Here is a 26,695-nt window from a genome sequence, read left to right on the forward strand (position 1 = left end):
CACTTAAGTGTTTTTCAGTAGTGCAATGGTTCAACAAAGACTTCATAATTATCATTCTTTAATACTGCATAATATACATTGAAAAGATACACTGTAATTTATTTGACCTGTTGTACATTTATATTATTCTAGTTTTTTTTTTACTTTTATAAGAGAATAATGTCATGGACACTTTTATACATCAAAGTTAGTTCTTGAGGCTCATTTTCCCACAGTTCCCAAAACAGGATTCCAGGGTATGGGGCTAAAGATGAGATACATGGTATCAGCACCAAACACTGCATGTCTAAGCTAAGTCCCGCAATGTTGGGAAACCTTCTGCTTTGTTAAAACAAACATGTTTGTGCCTCAGAAGGGCCAGGGTTTGTAATGGAAAGATCAGTCAAGCACGCTTGGGTGTACATCCCTGGCTTTGTGAGGCTATGCATTAAAAACCAATATACCACACTGAGATACCACTTGGAGATGGCTGTTATTTTTAAAAAATGAAAAATAAGTGTGGGTAAGGACGTGAAGAACTTGGAACCCTCATATATTGCTGATAGAAATATAAAACAATGCAGTCACTGTGGAAAACAGCGTGGCAGTTCCTCAAAAAGTGAAATGTAGAATTACCATATGATCCAGACATCCCACTTCTGGGCATATACCCAAAAGAACTTACAGCAGGAACTTGAACACGTATCTGTACACTAACGTTCACAGCAGCATTATTCACAACAGCCAAAAGGTGGAAACACCCAAGTGTCCATCAACAGATGAATGAGTAAACAAAAGGTGGTACATCTATACAATGGAATATTATTTGGCCTTAAAAAGGAAGGAGATTCTGACACACGCTACAACGTGGTTGAACCTTGAAAACATTATGCTAAGTTAAATGAGCCAGACACAAAAGGTCAAACATTGTACGATGCCATTTTATGAGGTACATAGAATAGACAAATTCATAGAGACCGAAAACAGAACAGAGACACCAGGGTTGGAGGGAAGAAGGAACGTGGAGTTACTGTGTAATGGGTGTGGAGTTTCTGTTTCGAATGATAAAATGGATAGTGTTGATGGTGGAACAACATTAGGAATGTACTTAATGCCACTGAATTGTATGTGTAAAACTGGTTAAACTTATAAAATTTATATTATGTGCATTTTACCACAATAAAAAAGATAGATCCAAATGAAGAAAAAAGTAATTATAAATTCCTTTATTGTTATTTTATCGGGGTTTCCAGAGTCGTAAAATTAGATGCACATGTTTAATTCACTTTTTTATCTGCTCAGTGAATATGTATTAAATGAATAAATGAATCAGATCTAATGGAAGTGTTGTTGGACATATACAGAGGAGCAAACACACAAACCTTCACGGCTGAATCCCTTTTTCCCATCTGTCTTTTAAATTTCAAGAGCAATATATGAATTCATGGTTGTTATTAAAAATTATACACCCTCAAACAGTAACTATGTGACAGTTCACTTTCACAGATTCTCTATCCTACCCCCACTCTCAAGCTTTTACTTCCAATGATAATTGGCTGAAATTAACACCCATGTGTACCTGTCAAAGCTTGCCTTCCAGCTTAAGCCAGGACCCTGGTCCAGCAGCCTCTTCTCAGGAAAGCCTCTTGTGTTCTCATGTCTGACTCCTACCCGCACTGCTGTCCTATGAGACACACACGCACACACACACACAATTTTAAGATTAAGGGGACTTCTGTAGCCTCTTTTACTTTTCCACCAGCAGTGCATGCCTAGAGATCCCTGCTAGGTTGTGGGTTCCCTTATTTGCTCTGATTTCTATCTAGAGAAACTCTGACAAAATCCAGATGCCTGAATCAGGGTTACTAGCTGCAAACAACAGAAGCCGACTCTGACAGATTTAAGGAAAATGGAATGTATAGCATGAATATGGGGAGACTTGGAGACCCAGGCCTGGAAAATGAACAGGTCCAAGGGAAGCTATGTAGCCAGAGCCACAGCAAATATTATGCTGTAAAACGAAACCAGTGATATAAAATGAGGCCGCTGCAGCATCTACTTGGTCTGTTAACATGGAATCTGGGACATCACCACTGGACCCACTGTCAGCCCTAGACTCTCTACTACCATTGTTTCTGGCCTACACTGTCCCAGCACCTGGGTGGTACCCTTGTTGCAGCTGATGACCCTAGAAAGGATTCTTCACACCACTGGCTCTCACTTCAGGCTCTAGGGAGGATGCAGCTGATTGACTAAGCCTGTGTCTTACGTGCCCATGCCCTGTTTGTAAAGGAAGCTGGAAAAGTGGGTATCTGGCCCTTATGGCTTCCATAGTGGAAAATGATAATCTCTGCCTCCCACCAAGAGACATAGATACGTTCATGCTTGGCAGCTTTAAAAGAAAGTCAAGCTCCATTCTTCCCATCTTCAGCTAGATTTTTCCAAGCCTCCTGTGTCACTGTGCTAATCACTGCCCAGACATCACATTACTCTGTAGTGCAGAGCAGAGTTACTGAAGACTTAAAGAAAAACCAGGGAATTCCCTGGCGTCCAGTGGTTAAGACTCCATGCCTTCACTGCCGAGGGCCCGGTTGGATCCCTGGTCTGGGAACTAAGATCCCACAAGCTATGCGGTGCGGCCAAAAAAAAAAATCAATTGAAAAATGATCTTTGATGCTGGCAATGAATGATGCTTGCTTGGATGCAGATGGAGCTTGTGTGTGCGCATATGTGTGCATGTGTAAAATAATTTTATTACATTCTTCCTAGATTTGATGATATCATTCTTGTTGGGTTTTTCTTAAATTTTTAAAAATATTGGTAATACATTTACCTGGTTCAAATACAAAAACAGTATATAAATGTTCATGCTCAGAAGTGTTGCTTGCACTCACATCCCCATCACTCCATTACCTCCCTATCTGCTCTCTGCAGAGAACCACATTTATTCATTTATTGTGAATACTTAGTGTTTATTTATGCAAATAAAAGAAAATACAGGTAAGTGTATATTACTCATCAAGTTGTATTATTAAATATATACAGTTTTTTGTAGGTCAATCAGACCTCAATAAAGTCGTTTATTTATACACATTTTTTCTCTTTCTTACAAAAACAGGTAGTACGTTATTTACACTGTTTTGTGCCCTGTTTTTTCATTTAATAATATTTTCTAGAGAAATTTCCATATCAGTATACAAAGAACTTATTCTTTTTTTTTTCTTTTGCGGTACACGGGCCTCTCACCGCTGTGGCCTCTCCCGTCGCAAAGCACAGGCTCCGGACGCGCAGGCTCAGCGGCCATGGCTCACGGGCCCAGCCGCTCCGCGGCACGTGGGATCCTCCCGGACCGGGGCACGAACCCGTGTCACCGGCATTGGCAGGCACACTCTCAACCACTGCGCCACCAGGGAAGCCCCAGAATTTATTCTTTTTTAAAACTACCTGCCACTATATGGATGAAACATGGTTTATTTAATCAAAAACCCACAGAGGGACACTTGAGGAGTTTCCAATATTTACTATTAAAAACTATCTTATAAGTAAGTAAACTTGTATACACATCTTTTTGTCCATATGTAGGAATATCTGTCAGATACATTCTCAAAAGTGAGATTGCTGGGTCAAAATGTATGTGCATTTGTAATTTGGTGGTTATTGCCAAATTTCCTTCTTTGGGGAAGTTGCCATTCTGCATCTGGACCAGCTATGCATGAGCTGCATACATATGTGACTGTCTCATGCATGACCGCTTTCCCACAGTCTCAGCGGGTGTGTTGTCAGTCTTTTGAATTTTGCCAATCTGATAGGTGAGAATGCAACCCCATTGTGGTATATGTTTGCATTCTCTTTTTATAAGTGAAGTCAAACATCTTTTTCATATTTGTATTGCTTTTTCTGAAAACTATATTCATACCTTTCTACATTTTTCTGCATAAATGTTCTGCATAAATTGTTGGTCCTTGACTTCTTGATTTTTAGAAGTTCTTTATTATTAGAGAGATTGGCCTTTGTGATCTGAATTGCATATATATATATATATATATATATATAAAACAACACCGTGAGGCTTGCAGGATCTTAGTTCCCCAACCAGGGATCAAACCCTGGGCCCCCAGCAGTGAAAGCATGAGTCCTAACCACTGGATTGCCAGGGAACTCCCTGAATTGCATACACACACACACACACACACACACACATATATTTTTTCACTGCATTAGGTCTTTGTTGCTGCGTGCAAGCTTCCTCTAGTTGCAGTAAGCAGGGGCTACTCTTTGTTGAAGTGTGCAGGCTTCTCAATGTGGTGGCTTCTCTTGTTGCGCAGCACGGGCTCTAGGCACGCGGGCTTCAGTAGTTGCAGCATGCAGGCCCTAGAGCACGCAGGCTCAGTAGTTGTGGCACATGGGCTTAGTTGCTTCATGGCATGTGGGATCTTCCCGGACCACGGATCAAACCTGTGTCCCCTGCATTGGCAGGCGGATTCTTAACCACTGCGCCACCAGGGAAGTCCCTGAATTGCATATATTTTAAAAACCAATTTGAAATTTAAAAAATCAGCTCAATTGAAGCATAATTTACATATAATAAAATGTTCTCATTTTGAGTACAATTTGATGAGTTTAGAAAAACATACCCACAACATGTAACCAGTACCACAATCAAGATATAGAATATTTTTATCATCCCTAAATGTTCCCTGTGCCCATCCCCAGGTGATCTACATGCACCACTCTCAGATCCAAAAAATCACGTATCTTCTTTCTCTAACTATAGATTTGTTTTTCCTATATTTTGTATAAATGGAATGTACAGTATGTACCCTTTTCTGTCTGGCTTCTTTTGCTCAGCAGATTGTTTCTGAGACTTAACCATGTTGTTGTGTGTATCAACAGTTCATTCTTTTTTTTTCTTCCTTTTCCTGCGTAATATACCACTGTATGGATATACAATCATTTATGTATCCATTTACCTGTTGATGGACATTTATACTGTTTCCAGATTCTGGCTATTATGGATAAGGCTACTATGAATATTCATGTACAAGTCTTTATGTAAATATATATTTCCTTTCTCTAGGTAGTACAATTGCTGTATCTTATGGTAAGAATATGTTTCATTTCATTTTTTTAAAAAACTACCAAACTGTTTTCCTAATTGGTTTTAACATTTCATACTCCTACCAGAAATATATGAGAGTTCTAGTTTATCTTTATAATCATAAATACTTGCCAGTCTTTTTAGCTTTGGTTGATCTAGTGGGTGTGTAGTGGTATCTGATCATGGTTTTACTATGAATTTCTCTGATGATTACAGACGATGAGCATCTTTTTCTGTTTTTTGGTCACTCCTGTGGTGAGGTTTTTGTTCCTATTTCACCAGGCTTTTCTCTTTTTCCTTAATTGAAGGAGTTCTTTATATATATTGGAAACAAGTCCTTTGTCAGTTTTGTGTATTGTAGATATTTCCCCAGTCTGTGGTTTGCTTTTTCATTTTCTTCATGATGTCTTTCAAGCAGCAGTTTTACATTTTTGAAATTTATTTAATCATTTTTCCTTTTATGATTTGTGCTCTTTGTGTCTTATCTAAAATGTATTTGTTTACTCCAAGGTTGCAAAGGTTTTCTCTTATGTTTTCCTCCAAATGTTTCATAATGTTAGCTTTTTACATTTAGTCTATGACCCATTTTTTAATTATAGCTTTATCAAGATATAATTCACATACCATAAATGTCACCCTTTAAGTGTACAATTCAATAATTTTAGTATATTCAAAGAATATACTATAAAAGTTTTGAACATTTTTATCATCCTTCAAAATAAACTCCATATGCAGTTGCTACCAATAAATACCAGTTACTCCCAATTCCCCCTCCCCAGGTCCTGCCATCACTAACCTACTTTCTCTATTTTGGATTTTCCTATTCCAGGAAAGTCATATAAATGGAATCATACAATATGTGGCCTTTTGTGGCTGGCTTTTAAAATCTAGCATCATGTTTTTGATGTTTAGCCATGTTGTAACATGTATCAGTACTTCACTCCTTTTTAATCCTGAATAACAGTCCATTGTAGGGGGAGTTCCCTGGTGGCCTAGTGTTTAGGATTCCAGGCTTTCACTGCTGGGGCTGGGGTTCAGTCTCTGGCTGGGGAACTGAGATCCTGTAAGCTGCTCGGTGTCACACACACACACAAAAAAGACCATTGTAGGTATATACGACACCTGGTTTATCCATTCATCAGTTGATGGACATTTGAGTTGTTTCTACCTTTGACAATTATGAATAATGCTATGAAACAGTCATGTTCAAGTTTTTGTATGAACATGTTTTCAGTTCTTTTGAGTATATACTTAGGAGTGGAATTGCTACGTCAAATGGTAACACTGTGTTTACCTTTTTGAGGAACTGCCAAACTTTTCCACAGTGGCTGTACCATTTACATTCCCATCAGTGATGTATGAGGGTTCTCTACATTCTTTTCAACACTGGTCATTTTCCATTTAAAAAAATTAAACCCATCATAGTAGATACGAAGTGGTATCTCATTGTGGTTTTGATTTGCATTTCCCTGCTGGCTAACGATGTTGAGCATATTTTCATGTGCTTATTGGCCATCTCTTTTTTTTTTTTTTGGAAAAATGTATGTGCTCAAGTTTAAAATGGATTTTTTAAATTGTTAAGTTGTAAGAGTTCTTTATATATTCTGGATATAATCAGCCCTTTATCAGACATATAATTTGCAATTATCTTCTCCCACTCTATGGTTGTCTTTTCACATTCTTGATGGTGTCCATTGAGTCCCCAAAGTGTTTAATTTTGATGATGTCTAATTTATTCTCCCCCACTTTGTTTTCTTGTGCTTCTGGGGTCATACCTAGCTTAAGGTCATGAAGATTTCATTCTATGTTTTCTTCTAAATGTTTATAGTTTTAGCTCCAACAGTTAGGTATACGATCCTTTCTGAGTTAGTTTTTTTCCATATGATGTGAGCTAGTTCACTATGGCATGTGGATATCCAGTTGTCCCAGCACCATTTGTTGAAAACACTATTCTTTCCCTTTGAATTGTCTTGGCATCTTGTCTCTCAACTGACCATAAATGTAAGGGCTTATTCTTGGACTCTCAGTTCTACTTTATTTATCTCTCTAGCTATTCTTATGCCAGTACTATACTCTCTTGATTCCTGTAGCTGCACAGTGAGTTTTAAAATTGAGAAGTGGGACTTCCCTGGTGACACAGTGGTTAAGAATCCGCCTGCCAATGCAGGGGACACAGGTTCAAGCCCTGGTCCAGGAAGATCCCACATGCTGCGGAGCAACTAAGCCCGTGTGCCACAGCTACTGAGCCTGTGTGCCACAACTACTAAAGCCCGCGTGCCTAGAGCCACAATAAGAGAAGCCATTGCAATGAGAAGCCTGTGCACCACAACGAAGAGTAGCCCCATTCACTGCAACTAGAGAAAGCCTGTGTGCAACAACAAAGACCCAACTCAGCCATAAATAAATAAATTTATTTTTAAAAAAATAAATAAATAAAATTGAGAAGTGTAAGTCTTCCAACTTTGTTCATCTTTTTCAGGACTTTTTGGCTATTCTGAGTCTCATTCATTTCCATATGAGTTTTAGAATCATCTTCTAAATTACTGCAAAAAAGTGGGGGCACCTGAGACTTTGATAGAGATTGTTTTGAATCTTTAGAACAATTTGGAGAGTACTGCCATCTTAATATTGTCTTCCAATCCATGAGAGTGCAACGTCTTTCCATTGATTTAGATCTTCATTAATTACCTTAAACTACTGTTTTGTAGTTCTCCATGTACAAACCACGCACTTCTGTGAAATTTATTCCTGATATTTTATTCTTATTGCTGGTACTGTAGATGGGATTATTTTCTTTTTTTCTTTTTTTTTAAATAAATTTTTATTTATTTATTTATTTATGGCTGCACTGGGTCTTTGTTGCAGTGCCCGGGCTTCTCATTGCGGTGGCTTCTCTTGTTGCAGAGCATGGGCTCTAGGCATGCAGGCTTCAGTAGTTGTGGCACACAGGTTTAGTTGCTCTGTGGCATGTGAGATATTCCCGGACCAGGACTCGAACCCGTGTCCCCTGCATTGGCATGCAGATTCTTAACCACTGGGCCACATGGGAAGTCCCGTGATTATTTTCTTAATTTCAATTTCAGATTATTCATTAGGAGTGTATAGAAATACAATTGATTTTTGTATATTGACCTTACATCCTGCAAATTTGCTTAACTTGTTTATTATTTACCAGTTTTTTAGTGCAATTTTTAGGATTTTCTATGTAAAAGATCATGTCATCTACACATAAATATAGTTTAATTTCTTCCTTTCCAATCTGAATGACTCATTTCTTTATGTCACCTAATTACCCTGACTAGAACCTCCAGTACAATGTTGAATATAAGTGGAGAGAGAGAACATTCTTGTTTCTGATCTTAGGGAAAAATAGTCTTTCACTATTATGTTTGTTACCTGTGGGGTTTTCATAAATGCCCTTTATAGCTTGAGGAAATCTCCTTCCATTCCTAATTTGTTGAGTGCTTTTGTCACAAAAGGGTGTTCAATTTTGTCAACTGCTTTTCTGCATCTATTCATGTGAGTGTGTGGTTTTGTCCTTTATTCTATTAAATATGTATTAGGGAATTCACTGGCAGTCCTGTGGTTAGGACTCTGTGCTTTCACTGCCAAGGGCCCGGGTTCAATCCTTGGTCAGGGAACTAAGATCCTGCAAGCTGCGTGGCAAGGCCAGAAACAAAAAGAAAAAAGGTATATTAGTGTTTATAGTATTCCTTTAAAATACTTTTTATTTTTGTAAGGTTAGTAGTGATGTCTCTTCCTTCATTCTTGATCTTAGTAAGTTTAGTCTTCTCTATTTCTTGTTCATTTTACCTAAAGATTCGTCAATTTTGATAATATTTTCAAAGAACCAATTTTTGGTTTTGTTGAGCCTCTCCATTTTTTTTTTTTTGGTGGGGGGTTACGCGGGCCTCTCACTGTTGTGGCCTCTCCCGTTGTGGAGCACAAGCTCCGGACGCGCAGGCTCAGCGGCCATGGCTCACGGGCCCAGCTGCTCCGCGGCATGTGGGATCTTCCCGGACCGGGGCACGAACCCATGTCCCCTGCATCGGCAGGCGGACTCTCAATCACTGCGCCACCAGGGAAGCCCAAGCTTCTCCATTTTTTTAAAAAATTCTCTATCTCATTAGTTTCTGCTTTGATCTATATTATTTCCTTCCTTCTGCTTGCCTTGGAATTAGTTTCCTCTTCTTTTCCTATTTTCTTTTTCCCAGCTGTATTATGATATAATTGACATAGAACATTGTGTAAGTTTAAGATGTACAAGGTGTTGATTTGATACACTTATCTATTGCAAAACGATTAACACTACAGCTTTAGTTAACACCTCCATCATGTCACATAATGACCATTTCTTTTTTGTGGTGAGAATGCTTAAGATTTACTCTCTTAGCAACTTTCAAGTACATAACAGAGTATTATTAACGATAATCCCGAGACATGCTGTGCATTAGGTCCCCAGAACTTATTTATCTTTTACTGTAACTGGAAGTTTGTACCCTTTGACAACATCTCCACATTTCTTCCACCTCTGAGCCCCTGGTAACCACCATTCTACTCTTTGTTTCTATGAGTTCAGCTTTTTAAGATCCTACATATAAATGATATCACACACTATTTGTCTTTTACTGTCTGATTTATTTCATTTAGCACAATGCCTCAGGTTCTATCCACATTGCTGCAAATGGCAGTATTTTCTTCTTTCTCATTGCTGGATAATATTCCATTGTGTGTGTGTACATACATATATATACAAACATATATATATATATATATATGTACACCACATCTTTCATTTTTAACATCTTTGTTGGAGTATAATTGCTTTACAACGTTGTGTTAGTTTCTGCTGTATAACAAAGTGAATCAGCTATACGTATACATATATCCCCATATCCCCTCCCTCTCGCATCTCCCTCCCACCCTCCCTATCCAACCCCTCTAGGTGGTCATAAAGCACCGAGCTGATCTCCCTGTGCTATGCGGCTGCTTCCCACTAGCTATCTATTTTACGTTTGGTAGTGTATATCTGTCAAGGCCACTCTCTCACTTTGTTCCAGCTTACCCTTCCCCCTCCTCATGTCCTCAAGTCCATTCTCTACGTCTGCGTCTTTATTCCTGTCCTGCCCTGAGGTTCTTCAGAACCTTTTTTTTTTTTTTTAGATTCCACATATATGTGTTAACATACAGTATTTGTTTTTCTTTCTGACTTACTTCACTCTGTATGACAGACTCTAGGTCCATCCACCTCACCACAAATAACTCAATGTCGTTCCTTTTTATGGCTGAGTAATATTCCATTGTGCCACATCTTCTTTATCCATTCATCCACTGACAGACACTGAGGTTGTTTCTGTATCTTGGCTATTGTGAATAATGCTGCAATAAGCATGGGAATGCAGATATCTCTTCAAGATTCTGTTTTCGTTTCCTTTAGATATATACGCAGAAGTAGAATTACTGAATCATATGGTAGTCCTATATTTAATTTTTTGAGAAACCAGCATACTGTTTGGATGTACCAATTTATATTCCCATCAATAGTGCACAAGAGTTTCCTTTACTCCACATCCTCCAACACTTGCTATCTCTTGTGTTTTTGATGACAGCCATTCTACCAAGTGTGAAGTGATATCTCATTGTGTTTTTTTATTTTTGGCCGCACCATGTGGCATGTGGGATCTTAGTTCCCTGACCAGGGATTGAACCTACGCCCCCTGCAATGGAAGCGCAGAGTCTTAACCACTGGACCGCCAGGGTAGTCCCTCTCATTGTGGTTTTGATTGGCATTTCCCTGATGGTTGCTGATGTCAAGCACTTTTTCATGTACCTGTTGGCCATTTGCATGTCTTCTTTGGAAACATATCTGTTCTGTTCCTCTATTTTGTAATTGGATTGTTTCAGTCTTTTTGTTGTTGTTGTTGTTGAGTTGTATGAGTTCTTTATATATTTTGGATATTAGCCCCTTATCTTTATTTTTTCCTTTCATGTACTTATTTTAGATTTAATTTGTTGTTTTCCTAGCTTCTTAATGTACTAAATTGGATTTTCGATGTTAGACCTTTCTTATTTATTTAGTTATTTTTTGGCTGCGTTGGGTCTTTGTTGCTGTGCGCAGGCTTTCTCTAGTTGCGACAAGCGGGGGCTACTTTTCGTTGTGGTGCACAGGCTTCTCATTGTAGTGGCTTCTCTTGTTGCGGAGCAAGGGTTCTAGGCACATGGGCTTCAGTAGTTGTGGCACAGAGGCTCAGTAGTTGTGGCTCACCAGCTCTAGAGTACAGGCTCAGTAGTTGTGGTGCATGGGCTTAGTTGCTCTGCAGCATGTGGGATCTTCCTAGACCAGGGCTTGAACCCATGTCTCCTGCATTGGCAGGTGGATTCTTAACCACTGTGCCACCAGGGAAGCCCCTTTCTTCTTTTTAAATATAAACATTTGAAGTTATAATATTCCCTTAAGCACTGCTTTAGCTTCATCCCACAAATTTTGAAACGTTGTGTCTTCATTTTCAATCCGTTCAATGTATTTTCTGATTTTCCTTGTGATTTTCTCTTTGATTAATGGTTATTTAGAAGTGTTGTTTAACCTCCAAATATTTGGAGATTTTTCTAGATTCATTTCTAATATTGATTTCTCTTTTAGTTCAATTCAACTACTAATTCTTAATTTAATCTCATTCATACAAATGTTAGACTACTTGATATTGTCACATAGTTCATTGAGTGCTATTCACTTTTTTCAGTCTGTCTTTTGCTCATTTTGCTTCATTTTGTATTTGTGTAATTTTAATCCTTTTAATATTATTGAGGTTTGTTTTATGGCATTTGGTATATTTTAATAAATGTGCATGTGAAAATTATATATTGAGTAGAGTGTTCTATGAATTTAAATTAAGCTGTTGATAATGTTTTTAGGTTTTCTACATTCTTACTGATTTTCTTCCTATTTATTGAATCAATGACCGAAAGAGGCATGTTTGTATTTCCAAATATAATTGTCGATTTATTCATTTACTTTAGCTTTTCTGTTTATTTTTTCATGTATTTTGAAGCTTTGTTATTGGGTATGTACGTATTTAGTATTTTTATGTCTTTGTAATGTCCCTCCTTATTCCTTGTAATATTCTTTGTGTGATATTAATTTAGCCATTCTAGCCTTCTTATGATTGGTGCCTCCATAGTATATCTTTCTACATTCTTTTACTTTATTTTGTCTGTGTCTTTATGTTTAAAGTGCGTTTCTTGTATACAGCACATTGTAAAGTATTGCTTTTCTATCCAGTCTGATACTTCTGCCCTTTAACTGGAATGTTTAGACCATGTACATTTATTGTACTTATTGTTATGATTGGGTTTAAGTCTACTATCTTCTATTTGTTTTCTACTTGTTCCAACTGTTCTTTCTTTTCTTACTGCTTATTTTGGATTTTCTTTTTCTTTTGCAGTGCACGTGGCTTGCAGGATCTTAGTTCCCAAACCAGGGATTGAACCCGGGCCCTTGGCAGTGAAAGTGCAGAGTCCTAACCACTGGACTGCCAGGGAATTCCCTTGATTAATTTTTTATGCTTCCATTTTACCTCTTCTATTGGCTTACTAGCTCTACCTCTTTGTTTTATTAGTTTTAGTGGTTGCTGTAGCACATACAATATACACCTTTAACTTTTCACAGTCTACCTTCAAATAATACTATATAACCTAATGTAAATTGTAAGAATCTTACAACAGCACACTTCCATTTTCCTTGTTCCACCCACTTTCACACATTTTACTTCTGCATTTGTCATGACCCCGAACCATTTATGATACCATTCCTTCCTGTCTATAGATCAAGGTTTCCATGTGTTTCATTTTCCTTACATCCAAAGAACTTCCTTTAATATTTCTTGTGGTACAGACCAACTGGTGACAAATTTACTCAGCTTTTGTTATTGTTGTCTGAAAAGATTTTTATTTTATCTTCTTTTGTAAACAATATTTGATACATATGTATTCCAGGTTGATCATTTTTTTTAGCACATTAAAAATGTACCATGGCCTTATGACTTACATAGCTTCTGAAAAGTTTTCATTAATTTTTATCTTTATTCCTTTGTTTCTTTTTTCCTCTGGCTAATTTCAAGAAATTCTGTTAATAATATTTTGGCTTTCAGCTATTTGATTATAACGTGTCTTGATTCTGGTACTGGTGCTGGTGGTGACGTGCGTGTGTGTAGTCATCCTGTTTCGTGTTTGTTGATGTTTTTGGATAGTATTTATCACCTATGGAAAAAATTTTGACCACTATTTCTTCAAATATTCTTTTCCGTATTATTATCTCTCCTTTCTTTCTGGGTTTCCAATTAGAACTATGTTAGACCATTGGATACTGTCCCACAAGTCACTAGACTCTGTTCACTTTTTTTTTTTTTTTTTTTTTGCAGTACGTGGGCCTCTCACTGTTGTGGCCTCTCCCGTTGTGGAGCACAGGCTCCGGACGTGCAGGCTCAGTGGCCATGGCTCACGGGCCCAGCCGCTCCGCAGCATGTGGGATCTTCCCGGACCAGGGCACAAACCCGTGTCCCCTGCATCAGCAGGCAGACTCTCAACCACTGCGCCACCAGAGAAGCCCTGTTCACTTTTTTAAGTCTTTCTTTTATTCTCATTGTTTCATTCTGAATAGAATCTATTCCTGTATCTTCAGGTTTACTGATTGTCTTCTTCATTGTTTAACATGCTTTTAATCCCATCCAGTGATTTTTTTTTCATCATAGGTATTGTTTTTCACCTCTAGGAGTTTCATTTTGTTCTTTTTTTCCTATCTTTCATCTCTTTCTTTACTGTGTTCATGCTTCCTCTCCTTATTATGTTCATATGTCCTTATTATGTTCATGTTTTCTTTTAAATACATGAAATAGCTATAATAGCTGTTTTAATATTCTTATTTGCTAGTTCTATCAAATCTATCGTTGAGTCTATTTGTATTGACTGATTTTTCTCCTAGTTATAGATCACATTTTCTGGCTTCTTCCAGAAACAATTGTTTTACATTGTTGTATGTCTTATTTTTGTTTTCTACCTCTATAGGATGTTGGGCTTTGTTCTCATGGTCAATGAGAACAGCTTGATCCTTTTGAGGCTCCTCTACAGTGTAATTAAAGTGTGTTTAGAGAGGCCTATATTCTAGGGGTAGTTGAGCCTTTTTACTAAGGCATGGCCCACTTAGGGCCCCAAGTAATCAATTAGATCTCTCTATTCTGGCTGGTCAGAACTCAAATGTGTTCCAGTTTTTTGTGCGTTTGGGGAACCATTCAGCTCATAGCTTCCCGGTTGGTCTCCATCCAGCCTCATGAAGTTTTATCCAATACATTCACATGTTAGTATTCAGCAAAGATTCATGGAGGTATCTATGGAGATTTCTGGAATTCTTTTTCTGCATAATCAACTCCTCTCTGAACTCTGCCCTGCAATTTCCAGCCACCTCAGATAATCCTGAACTCTAGCTCTTCATCTAAGCAAGACTGTTGGACTATGTTTGGACTCCTCTTCCTTACTCTATAGTTTGAAATACGCCTCCAGGCAGAAAGCTGTGGAGATCATAGGGCTCAATTCATCTGTTTCATTTCTCTCAAGTATCACAGTCGTGGGACTTCTCTGGTGGCGCAGTGGTTAAGAATCTGCTTGCCAATGCAGGGGACACAGGTTCGAGCCCTGGGCCAGGAAGATCTCACATGCCACAGAGCAACTAAGCCCGTGCACCACAATTACTGAGGCTGTGCTCTAGAGCCTGTGAGCCACAGCTACTGAGCCCACGTGCCACAACTACTGAAGCCTGCGCTCCTAGAGCCTGTGTTCCACAACAAGAGAAGCCACCACAATGAGAAACCCACACACTGCAACAAAAGTAGCCGCCACTCGCCGCAACTAGAGAAAGCCAGCGCACAGCAACGAAGACCCAATGCAGCCAAAACTAAGTAAATAAAATAGATAAATTAAAAGAAAAAAAGTATCACAGTGTGTGTTGCCTGTTATTTGATGTCTGAGATCAATTTCACATATTCTGTCTAGTTTTTTGTTTAATTTGTCTTTTGGCAGAATGCTAAATCTGGTCCTTTTTATTCCATTACAGCCTGAAGTGAAAACCTGCCATTTTTTTGGATAATTTGTTTCTAGAGTTTTCGTTTTGTTATTAATTTTTTTCCATGCAGAAATGTCTAGATTTTATGTAATCAAATTGACTGAACTTTAGTCTATGACTTCTGAATTTTGAAGAACTTTGAAATTAAAAAGGATGTCCCCACTCCAAGTTTAGGAAGGCATTCTAGGCCATTTCTTCACGCTGATTCTAACCTTGTTTTCCATGCAATTCATGTCCCTGTAACCTTGACTTGAACACTTCTAATCTCTTTGCCAGGTCATATTTGTCCTGCCTGTCCCCAGGGAAGTGGAAATTTTATCTCAAATGTGTGAAGTGGGGTTAATTTGGCATTTTATCTACAGTTCCCCAAAACAGTTATTTATGGCATAAGTTAGATGCTCTGAGTTCTTTGGGGCTTTATTTTTGACATCCAAGGCAATGGAAAGCTTTGGGAATTCTAAAACCCTTTCTATCAAAGTGGTGTCTTTGTCACAAATTCTAAAAGCCTATTTTAGAACTCAAAGAGTTCTTTGATACCTATGCCCATTTGAAGTAATTGACCTCTATTGAGACAGAATTGGGAGACGGGCCTGGCTGATTGGTCTGGGGAGGGCCACAAGGCACTAGGAATTGAAAAGGGAAAAGCACAAAGATTAATATATCAAAATATGTTTCTACCACACCCTCTGTCTTCTGCACTTTCTGACACACCAGCAGAGTAACACCATCAAAAGAGCAAATGAAGTTAGCCTGATACTGTCTCTTCTTCATTCTGGGGTTCACTGCCTTTTAGGTCAGCTCACAAACCAACCTCTCCAAAAACTCAGTCTACAATATGACCTTGGGTCTGCAGGAAGTTCACTATGGAGAATTCTTTTTTCGAAACTGGAAATGGTAACCAACTAGTTTTGTTAGCTTATTTTTAAGTTTTCCAGAATGTAATTCGTCAGAGCAGGAGATCTGTATTATTTAGAACAGTTTTCTTATTAATGCCGTCACCCATCTTTGGATCAACTCCCTTTTGGTGAACTTGGTTCTGTACTTTTCAGTACCATACACAAGGCCTTTCTCAGAGTCATCTATCAATATTATGTCTTTAGCTTCCAACAGAAGACTCCATTTCCTGCTCCGTAAATTATTTGCAACCAAGTTTTGTATTCCCTGTCTTATTTGAAACATCAGTTGAATTTACCATTTTATATGCCTTTTAAAATATTAAGCTGCTTTTCCTTCTGGTGCGGGGCCTGGATTTTTTTTTCTAGTGGGCAGGACTCTTCCCATTAGGAAAAGTGACCTATTAGCATAAAAGTGAAGCAGAAAGCTTATCCTGAGCTTGGAAAGTAAGACACTGAGCGCCCCACTGTCGACAGAGCTGTAGGAGTATTTCCTGACTTGGCAGCATAGCCATGGGACTCTCAGGCAGAGAGCCCTGCTGCTGGATTCACAGAGTCCAAGGCAGGAACAGGTCTCACCTCCCACCTAGTGCCCCATTCTGGCCAGCTGATAGCCCAGCCTCTCTTTGTTGTCCTGGAGCAAGGGTCAGGAAACTCAGCCTGTGGGCCAGATCTGGCCTGCTGCCTTTTTGCAAATGAAGTGTTATTGGAACACAGCCGTACCCGTTTCTTGCCGTATTGTTTATGACTGCTTCCATACCACAGTGGCAGGGCTGGGCAACTGCAACATAGACCATATAGTCCACAAAGACTAAAATATTTCATTACTGGCCCTTTACAGAAAAAGCTGGCCAAACCCTGTCCTAGCACACTGGAACTGTGAGGGAATTTTGGTATTCTCCTTTTTCTAGGTTATTCCAGAGCCCTAACTTGGCATCAAGGAGTGATTATTGCCCTCAAACCCCTTGGCTCCTCCATCCTGGCTGATTCCCATTTCCTACTTGCTAACGAAGCAGAGCCTCCCAGTTTGAGTAGACCCAGGAGCAGATTCTGACATAAGGATTCAAATGAAGGTAATTTATTTGGGAAGGGCTCCCTGGACACCCCATTAAGGGTGTGGGAAAGTAAGCTAGGGAAGGAAGTCAATATACTATGTCATCAAGCAAATTACCGTTGTGGGCAACAGGAAGTCAGTCTGGTATGGAACTCTGGAAGTCAGTGTAGAACAGCTGGCTCAGTGTTCTGCCAGCTGAGGAGTGAGGGAGCTGGGGTGTTTATACACCAACTCCTGCCTATGATTAAGTAGAGGGCTGCCACCAGGAAGGGTGAACTCTCTGACACTTCTGGACTGTCTTTGAAGGCACAGTGGGGCTCTAGAGAATGGTCTCAGGCAATTAGGTGCACATGCCAGCATTCAGAAGTCAGGCCAGCATACAATGAAGTGATAAAGTTAAGAGGGTGCAGGTAAGGTAGCATCTGCTACAGGAAAATACAGAATACCAAGGTGACTGCCGGAAGATCCTCAGGGCAAAGGGGCTGGCTCTCAGAAAAAGAAAAACAAAACATTCCTTGTAAAACATCTAGTTGAAGAGAAGTGAGCACTCACTTCTGACTGTGTGATCCTGGCCAAGCTCCCTACACTCCTGGGGGTTCAAGGGGCCCACCTGTAAGACCGAGGTGAACTGACTGACCTCCTCCCTGACCTGGTGAGGGGCAGTGTTTTGTTTTGGCAAAATTTTGCACAGCAATTTATTTAACACAGGTTCACTGTGGGAATTTCACAAGCTAAGAGCATAGAGGATAATGTCTCTTAATAAGCCAATAACGAAATAACATACCCCAAACCACTGACGGGTTAATCACACTATTGTTCCAGGCAAGGGGAGAGGAAAGGAATAAAGTCCAAACTCAGCATGAGGTGTACCTTTATACAAGCTGGGAGGGGACAGATGCCTTAGCCAACTACTAGCTGATGTCCAGCTGCCAGGACAAAAGTCAAAGTCCCTTGTTGCTAGAGCACATTGCTAGGGAACGAAGGCGCTGTTGTTGATGGGCGAGATGGCCTCCTTGGAGGAGCCGCCGAGAGGCTTTCCCTACTGCCAGTAAAAGACTCACCCTTATCTAACAGGAGCTAATGTCTAACAGTCCCCCAGACTATTTAGTTCAGCAAAGGGCTGCCTGCCCAGACACTCAGATAGCCCCACAAACACTCCGTATTTACAGGCATACCTCATTTTATTGCATTCCACTTTATTGTGTTTTTTCAGAAATTGAAGGTTTGTGGCAACCTTTTGTTGTCAAATGATGATTAGCATTTCCTAGCAATAGAGTATTTTTAAGTACATTTTTAAGATATAATTGCACACTTAATAGACTACAGTTTAGTGTAAACATAACTTTCATATGCACTGGGAAACCAAAAGAAAAGTATGACTCGCTTTATTGCAGTGGTCTGGAACTGAACCTGCAGTGTCATCTCTGGGGTATGCCTGTGTCAGTTCTTCACATGTTCTTATCAATAAGCTCCCAGTGGGGTCCCTCAGCAGCTGAGCTACTGAGTGCTTACCAGTGACAACAGACCAGATGACGACTGCCTGACACTACTTACTTCATTCTGATACCAAAACAATTTTACCTTTAAAAACAACTTTTTTTTGGTCTTTGCCATAAACAAGTAGATTAAAACAACTTCACTTCAGTCATAAACAAGTGGGTTTGAAATCATATCAAACCCATTCACAACAGGCAGATAACTCATGAAACATCCAAAGATATAGGGATTAAAGTGCTGGAATATTTGTTTTCTCCCCAGATGGAAACTCTGTTATTTTTACTGACCATAATACTAAGAAATACTACAAACGTTTTTTTTTAATCCAAAAGAGTAGAAATAGGAAATTTTAAATCCTTCCCAAAGCTAGCTACTCGCAAAAGTTTAATGTGCTCTATAACTTTCCAGATTTTCTATGTATATATATATTTCTACTTTTACTTAGAAGAACTCACAGGAACATACTAGTTTTTAATCTGCTTTTTTTTTTACTTGACAATATACTGAAGATCTATTGGCATACATTAAGAGGTATGGATCTGGGCTTCCCTGGTGGCACAGTAGTTAAGAATCTGCCTGCCAATGCAGGGGACACGGGTTCAAGCCCTTGTCTGGAAGGATCCCACATGCCATGGAGCAACTAAGCCCGTGTGCCACAACTACTGAGCCCATGTGCCGTAACTACTGAAGGCAGCGCCTAGAGCCTGTGTTCCTCAACAAGAGAAGCCACTGCAATGAGAAGCCTGCACACCACAACGAAGAGTAGCCCCCGCTCGCCACAACTAGACAAAGCCTGTGTGCAGCAACAAAGACCCAACACAGCCAAAAAAAAAAAAAAACACACAGGTATGGATCTACTGTATCCTTTTTAATAGTTATACAGTATTCCATTGTGTGCTTATACCATAGTTTAGCCAATATACTCTTTTATTTTTTTAACCAATCTACTCTTGATGGACTTTTATGATTTTTTCAATTCGCCTATAAAGAAAATAGTACTACAAGGAAAATCCTTGTATATCTGTCTCTGCTTAGGTGGGCAGGGGTTTCCACAGGATGAATTTCTAGAATTGGAACTGCTTGATCAACGAGTATACACATTGTGACTTCACTGGTGGCACAGTGGTTAAGAATCTGCCTGCCAATGCAGGGGACACGGGTTCGAGCCCTGGTCCGGGAAGATCCCACATGCCGCGGAGCAACTAAGCCCGTGTACCACAACTACTGAGCCTGTGCTCTAGAGCCTGCAAGCCACAACTACTGAGTCCACATGTCACAACTACTGAAACCCGCGTGCCTAGAGCCCGTGCTCTGTGACAAGAGAAGCCACCGCAATGAGAAGCCCACATGCCACAACGAAGAGTAGCCCCCGCTCCCCACAACTAGAGAAAGCCTGTGTGCAGCAACGAAGACCCAACACAGCCAAAAATAAAAATAAATAAATTAACTGATTAAAAAAAAAAGAGTATACACATTCAACAATTTTTAAACTATTCTCAATTGAAAGACTGTATAAGATTACACGCCTAGTCATAGAAAGTGAGGGCCAGTTTCATCTAAAACTGGGCATTTTTAACCTTTTGTGAATTATATTTTTCATCCCTTTTGCCCATGTTTCAATTGGGGTTCTCATTTTTAATTTGATTTATATGAGCTCTTTATGTATTAAGGATAATACATCACCAAGATACTGACAAAGTCAATAGTAAGCTCTTACTGATGAAATGACCAGACACAACATCACTTGCTTAAATCTACATATCTAAAATTTATAAAAAGACTCAGTGGTGTCAGGATACCCCATAAAGGGATTAGAAGCATTCTGCAGAAGAGGTGAGGAATAGGATAAATTCCCAGCTTCCCCAAATCATCTCCTGGAACCCACAGTTGCAGAAAACAAAATCTGTTCCTGGGGGTTGCATCATGCCTCTGGAAACTCAGTTGCCCCTCCTCCAAGGCCAGTTTCTGTGCTGAAGTATTTCTGCACCTAGTCCGGTCTGACCTGAAAGCTCCTCATCAATTTGGGGATGAAATTACATACAATCTGACCACAGAGTGTGGTACCATAAAGCCTGGGCCAAGTGCATTTCTTGACCTTCTTGCTGCATGACTCTTTGTAACATTAAAAGGTAATTGTTTAGGAGCAAACGGGCAAAGGCAGAGGAGAGGTCAGGACCAGAGGGCTTTATCTCCCTTAATCCCCATCAGCTCCCCTCAGGCCATCCTCCTCCCCTCCCCTCATTACTCAAATAGATAGTTACAATATATAAATTTTCTGTTTCTTTGCAGAACAACAGAAATGTGTAATTAAAAGCAACTTTGGAAAACTGCAATTTGTATTGATCTGTAATACACTATTTAAATGAAAAGGTTGTGCAGCCCTATACACATGTTGCTTGCAGCAAAGCCCCTTGTGCCTCTTCTGGAGTCTCTAAAAGGTGACCTGGACTCCCCAGCTGGGGTGGGCAAGTCTGGCTCTGGGGCTGGAAATTGGTGGAGGGGAGTGTGAGGAAAAGCCCCCTCCCTGGCAAACCCTGGGCACCTCCAAGCACCCTTATCACCTCTCACCAGCGTCACTTGTAAACGAAAAAAAGAGGCACAGAGTATCTGCTCAAAATGATACACCGGGTCCTGGCCTGCAGCCTCTGACCCACCCTGACCCTCCTGTGCCTGCGGTAGGATTGGGGGCAGAAACAGGCGGCCCCTTCAAGTGATGGGTGTGCGTGGTAAGAGCCCGCCGACCCCGACGCTGACCACCTGCGATGCACGGGTTTGAAGTCTCCAATCACTATCCTCCACCAGTCCATCTTCACTTGAGCTTCTCTTTAGGAAGTCGATTTTAGTTCAGCCTTTGGAATGTGGGTTTCAACATCATGCTGCATTAATTTCTGAATAGAAAATTTGAAAACAGAGAGTCTTGGTTCCATCTTTAAAAACTTGAGGAAAATATATCTAGCAGATATTAAACCATTTATTTCCCTGCTGCAAAGCTGGGCCTATCAAATTTTACAGACTCTGTGGAGATCAACTGTGCTCCAAGGACAAAGCCATATTCTGGTTTTCCAGTGGGCCCTGGCCAGTCCTGAAGTGAGCACAGGGAGTCTGCTGCCCCCAGCTGCCCCACCTCCCAAAAGAAGACCGGGGCGCACCTTCAGGTCAGCAGGAAACCACATGGGCTGTTCTGTTGCTATTTGACTTATTTTCCCCCACCCTGTGGCTCCTGACTAACGTTTTGCATTTTCAACGTATTTGTGCACATGAAAGACCCCTTTTACAGATGCAAGAGCCCCAAGAGCTGCGGCATCTGGGCCCAGGTCCTGCAGCAAGGAGGCACCAGAGCTGGGACTGGTGGCCGAGCTCCAGGAGGGCCAGGAAGCGAGAGGACAGGAGGCCGCTAGTCTTCCATCCCTTCCAGGGGTTTCCAGCATTTTCTAGTTGTCCTAACACCAGGGGCCTCTCCATGTCCCTGAATTAAGTGCTTCACGGAAGTAAAGAGCACCCCGGGGGGGGAGGGGGTACGGGGTTGCGGCACTGAGGCTCCTGTGCACAGAGGCACACCGCTGCTGACGGAGGCCTCCCGCCGCCAGCTGCCCTTCTAAGCGCCCTGCAGAATCCTCTCCCCCCACGCCACGTCTGCACACTGTGCCGTGGGAGCCAGCACCACCCCAGCCATCCCGTCCCAGCATGGCCTACAAGGAATCCTCTATCAGCATTCAAACACCTCCTCCCCCTCGCGCCCTTCAGCTGGAACCACTCGTCAGAACAATTAATTAGTTATCCGTGTGTCTCTCTGTCTCACCATGGGATCCTGGAAGGCAGGAACTATTTCTTGTCCCTCTTGTAACCCCAGTGCCCAGCACAGGAGGGCCCAGCATTGCTCCCACTTCTTTTTGTGGCTAGTATCCCGTCGGGCCTTTACCTTTCTTGAGGAGCCGCAACGCCACCCAGTGGCGGGCTGGCTGTACTGAGGATGCCGGCCGAGGGCTCTTCCGCTCCACCCCCTGCTGGTGGAGGCCGGTTACTGCAGGAGTTGAAGGTGATTGATGAGTCACCTTCTCGGCAGGGCCCTCCAGCATTCCACAGCCAAGTTTAAAATGGGGGTGGAATGTCAGAGAAGCAGGCCCAGTGCCTTTGGGATCCATGGGCACAGAGACTCAGCTCTAGGTTGCTGTATCTGCCTGAGGCTAACGTTGTTCTTCCCTTCCTGCTGTCCTTCCTCCCTTCCCACTCTACCAAAATGCACTTCCAGGCTCAGCTCAGACACCGCCTTCTTCCTTTGCCCCTCGTATGCATACAACCACAAGAATCTAGCTTATTCAGCCTAGATTCACATCCCCGCTTTGCCCGTTATCTGTTGTGAGACTACAAGCAAGTTACTTAATTTCACTGGCTTCAGTTTGTTTATCTACAAAATGGAGAATAATAATAGTACTGGCCCTGCTGGATTGTAAAGAATAAATGAGTCCTTACAGGTAAAGTATGTGCAAGTGTTGTGCCTGTTTAGTTGGTGCTACTATTCCTCAGTCAGTTTCACTGCCTGGAGACAAGGACCAGGTCTAATCCATTGAATCCTCACAGGGCTGGCATGGCATATGGCAGGAACTCAAAAGCCGCTGCACCTGCCAAAGGCATGGGAACAGTCAGCCTTTGACTTTGGTCATAGTGAGCAGTGGAGATGCGGGAAGACCTTCATCCTAGTCCTGGCTGTGACACTTTATCATTGTGTATCCTTGGACATGCCACGCCCCTCCCTGGGCCTCAGTTTCCTTATGAATAAGTTAGGATATACTGGAGGAGGGACTATGCCATGGTGTGAATACTAGGGGCAGGGATCACAGGGGTCATTTCGGAGGCTGCCTACCGCACAGACTCCTTAAAAATAGATAGAAAAATATTTTTATAATCTTGGTAGCTAAGCATGTCAATAAATCCAGAAGGCGAAAAAGAAATATTGATCATTTTATCTACAGTATGGTAAAAGACATGACCAATACTTCATTTCTCTCTTTTTAAATATATATATAGCTTCCTGGTTTGCTTTTGTAAAATTGCTTCTTTCTCATTGTGTGCGGTTTTGGTGGCTGTGATAGTCTGGGTATGCTAGCCACTGTAAAAACAACCTCCAAAACTCAGTCTCAACCCAGCAAAGGTCTCTTTCTGATTCAGGCCAGAGGTGTCCAGTTGGGTGACTCTCCTGCAAGCAGACAGGGAGCCAGGCTCTCTGCATCCAGTGACTCAATGGTCCCCAGGGCTCTTGAACTCTCCTCCTGCATCTGGCCAGCTGATGTGTAATGGGGGAACGTGGAGGGTTGCATGAGAAGTTTAAGGGCCAGCCCTGGAAAAGGCACACATTTGGTTGGCCAGAATTAGACATCTTGATACCAGGGGCTTGGAAAATGTAGCTTTCTTTACTGTGTGCCCAGGAGAAAAACAAATCAGTTTGGTGAGCACGTGATTTTGTGTCTGCCATGTGGACCTGGACCAGGATTTCTATTCTTCACCAGCCCAGGCTTGGCTGTCCAATGGGAGGACTCATTCTTTTCAGGACTTCGAACCATGAGCCAAGTGACTCCAGGACTGAATCAACTGGGAGAATTACTGGAACTCAGCACCTGAGCCTGCAAGGTCTCTGGGTCGGTCAGGTGTTATTGACCCCTCATCTCTTTTCCCAGGGAAGTCCTGCCTTGTATAAAGAAGTGCTAAGTTACATTCCATGCACAGCTTCAACATCGTTATAAGCTTCTAAAATGCTACCCAAGGGAATTTTGCTGAATATCCTTCAATTTGCCTCCCCAGATGGACCTCTGACACTTCACCTTGCTCTGTTTCTCGGAAGCAGATCCAAATGCACTGCATCACGGGTGCCCTGGCCCTCTAACTTCCAGTTGGGTTCGGCCAACAGGAAGCACCAGCAGGAGATCCAGAAAGTGGAGTTCCTGGAGGATGTCATACTTAAAAGCAAAGAGAATAGTGTAATCATCCCCCAAGTACTCAGCAACCAATTATCAATTGTGGCTAATCTTGTTTCCGCTTTACTTTCCCCTTCAACATATATACACACATACACACACACACACACACACATACACACACACACACACACACACACACACACACTTCCTCTCTGTCTCCTCCCCAACTTCTGCTGCTGGGTTATTTTAAAGTAAATTCCAGATATTATGTATCTTTAAGAAAAGCACTCAGGAATTTCCTGTTGGTCCAGTGGTTAGGACTCCACACTTTCACTGCCGAGGGCCGGGTTCGATCCCTGGTCAGGGAACTAAGATTCCCACAAGCCACGTGGCACGGCCAAAAAATAAAAGACTCTTTTAACATAAACACCATTCCATTACTTCATCTTTAAAGCAAATAATCATTTCTTAAAAACGTCTAATATCCAGTCATGTATAAAATTTCCCTGATTGTCTCCAAATGTTGGTTTGAGTCACACACTGCGTTCTGTTGACATGACTTACATTTCCTTTAATCTATCGAAGTTCCCCCTCCTTTTTTTTAAATCTAAGGAACCTTTTGGATCCTTTGTTCGTAACCTAACCTGCTGTGACCATGTCACAAGTCCCAGGGTCATTTGCTTTTCCCACCCTTTAATAGTGCTATGGGTGTTCCCTTGGTGTTACACCAGTCTCACACCTCCACTGAGTGGTCAAGCGGGTCCCCATTTCCACCTACAATAAGTGCACCACCTGAAAACTTATTTCCTTGAGACCTTTTTGAATGCTTTACTTTCCCCTTCAACATACACACACACACACATACATACACACACACACTTCCTCTCTGTCTCCTCCCCAACCTCTGCTGCTGGGTTATTTTAAAGTAAATTCCAGATATTATGGTCTCCTCCCCAACTTCTGCTGCTGGGTTATTTTAAAGTAAATTCCAGATATTATGTATCTTTAAGAAAAGCACTCAGGAATTTCCTGTTGGTCCAGTGGTTAGGACTCCACACTTTCACTGCCGAGGGCCGGGTTCGATCCCTGGTCAGGGAACTAAGATTCCCACAAGCCACGTGGCACGGCCAAAAAATAAAAGACTCTTTTAACATAAACACCATTCCATTACTTCATCTTTAAAGCAAATAATCATTTCTTAAAAACGTCTAATATCCAGTCATGTATAAAATTTCCCTGATTGTCTCCAAATGTTGGTTTGAGTCACACACTGCGTTCTGTTGACATGACTTACATTTCCTTTAATCTATCGAAGTTCCCCCTCCTTTTTTTTAAATCTAAGGAACCTTTTGGATCCTTTGTTCGTAACCTAACCTGCTGTGACCATGTCACAAGTCCCAGGGTCATTTGCTTTTCCCACCCTTTAATAGTGCTATGGGTGTTCCCTTGGTGTTACACCAGTCTCACACCTCCACTGAGTGGTCAAGCGGGTCCCCATTTCCACCTACAATAAGTGCACCACCTGAAAACTTATTTCCTTGAGACCTTTTTGATGGTAACTGGGGAACTGGAATTCTCAGGCTTTTTGGTTTTCTGTTCTCAAGAAATGACTTTTTTAAGAAAACCTGTTGGATGACTCAACAGGAGGCTTTCGGGTGATAAAGACACTGGGTTGTTTCACAAAATGTGGAATGGAACAAAGAAACATTTATAGATTGAAGTATCACTTTAAAATATGGTTTAAAGCATAAGTAACTAAATTAATAAACTAAATGAATGCAGATGTAACTATTTCCTCTATATTTCAAAAGTTTTATATATTCATGATGAACAAAAATTGGAAAAATTGAGGTATTTTGATGAAGAGTTGTCATGCGTTGGGTTGTATAAGGTGCTTTTCTAGTTACAGAATGACAGACTCATTTCCTAAGAAGACTGCCTCCCCTTGTCCCTCTACATTTTTTTATTTTGTGAAGTTACTTCTCCTTCCACTGCCCTTGATCAGGTGTCTCACTTCCTCCACACAAAGAACTCTGAATATGCTCTGGATGTGGTCCCTAGTTATTGGCCATCCTTGGATACCACCAGCCCTGTCCCCTTTTATCTGAGTCTCTGCTGGGTTCTCACCAATTCACTTCCCCTAACTGCACA

The 26,695-nt window shown here is 41.1% G+C and overlaps 1 long non-coding RNA gene across 1 annotated transcript; it reads right to left on the reverse strand.

The window, feature by feature from the left end:
- Window positions 1–1,611: 1,611 nt before the first annotated feature.
- LOC112390472 (uncharacterized) lies at window positions 1,612–22,512 on the reverse strand. The gene is made up of 3 exons (XR_003001279.1): window positions 22,432–22,512; window positions 21,390–21,520; window positions 1,612–1,663 (listed from the first exon to the last, which is right to left on the reverse strand). It is a non-coding gene; the product is annotated as an uncharacterized LOC112390472 (long non-coding RNA).
- Window positions 22,513–26,695: the final 4,183 nt, after the last annotated feature.

Source organism: Neophocaena asiaeorientalis, unplaced genomic scaffold (assembly GCF_003031525.2).
Source record: "Neophocaena asiaeorientalis asiaeorientalis breed wild unplaced genomic scaffold, Neophocaena_asiaeorientalis_V1.1 scaffold714, whole genome shotgun sequence".
NCBI classification, from domain to species: Eukaryota; Metazoa; Chordata; class Mammalia; order Artiodactyla; family Phocoenidae; genus Neophocaena; species Neophocaena asiaeorientalis.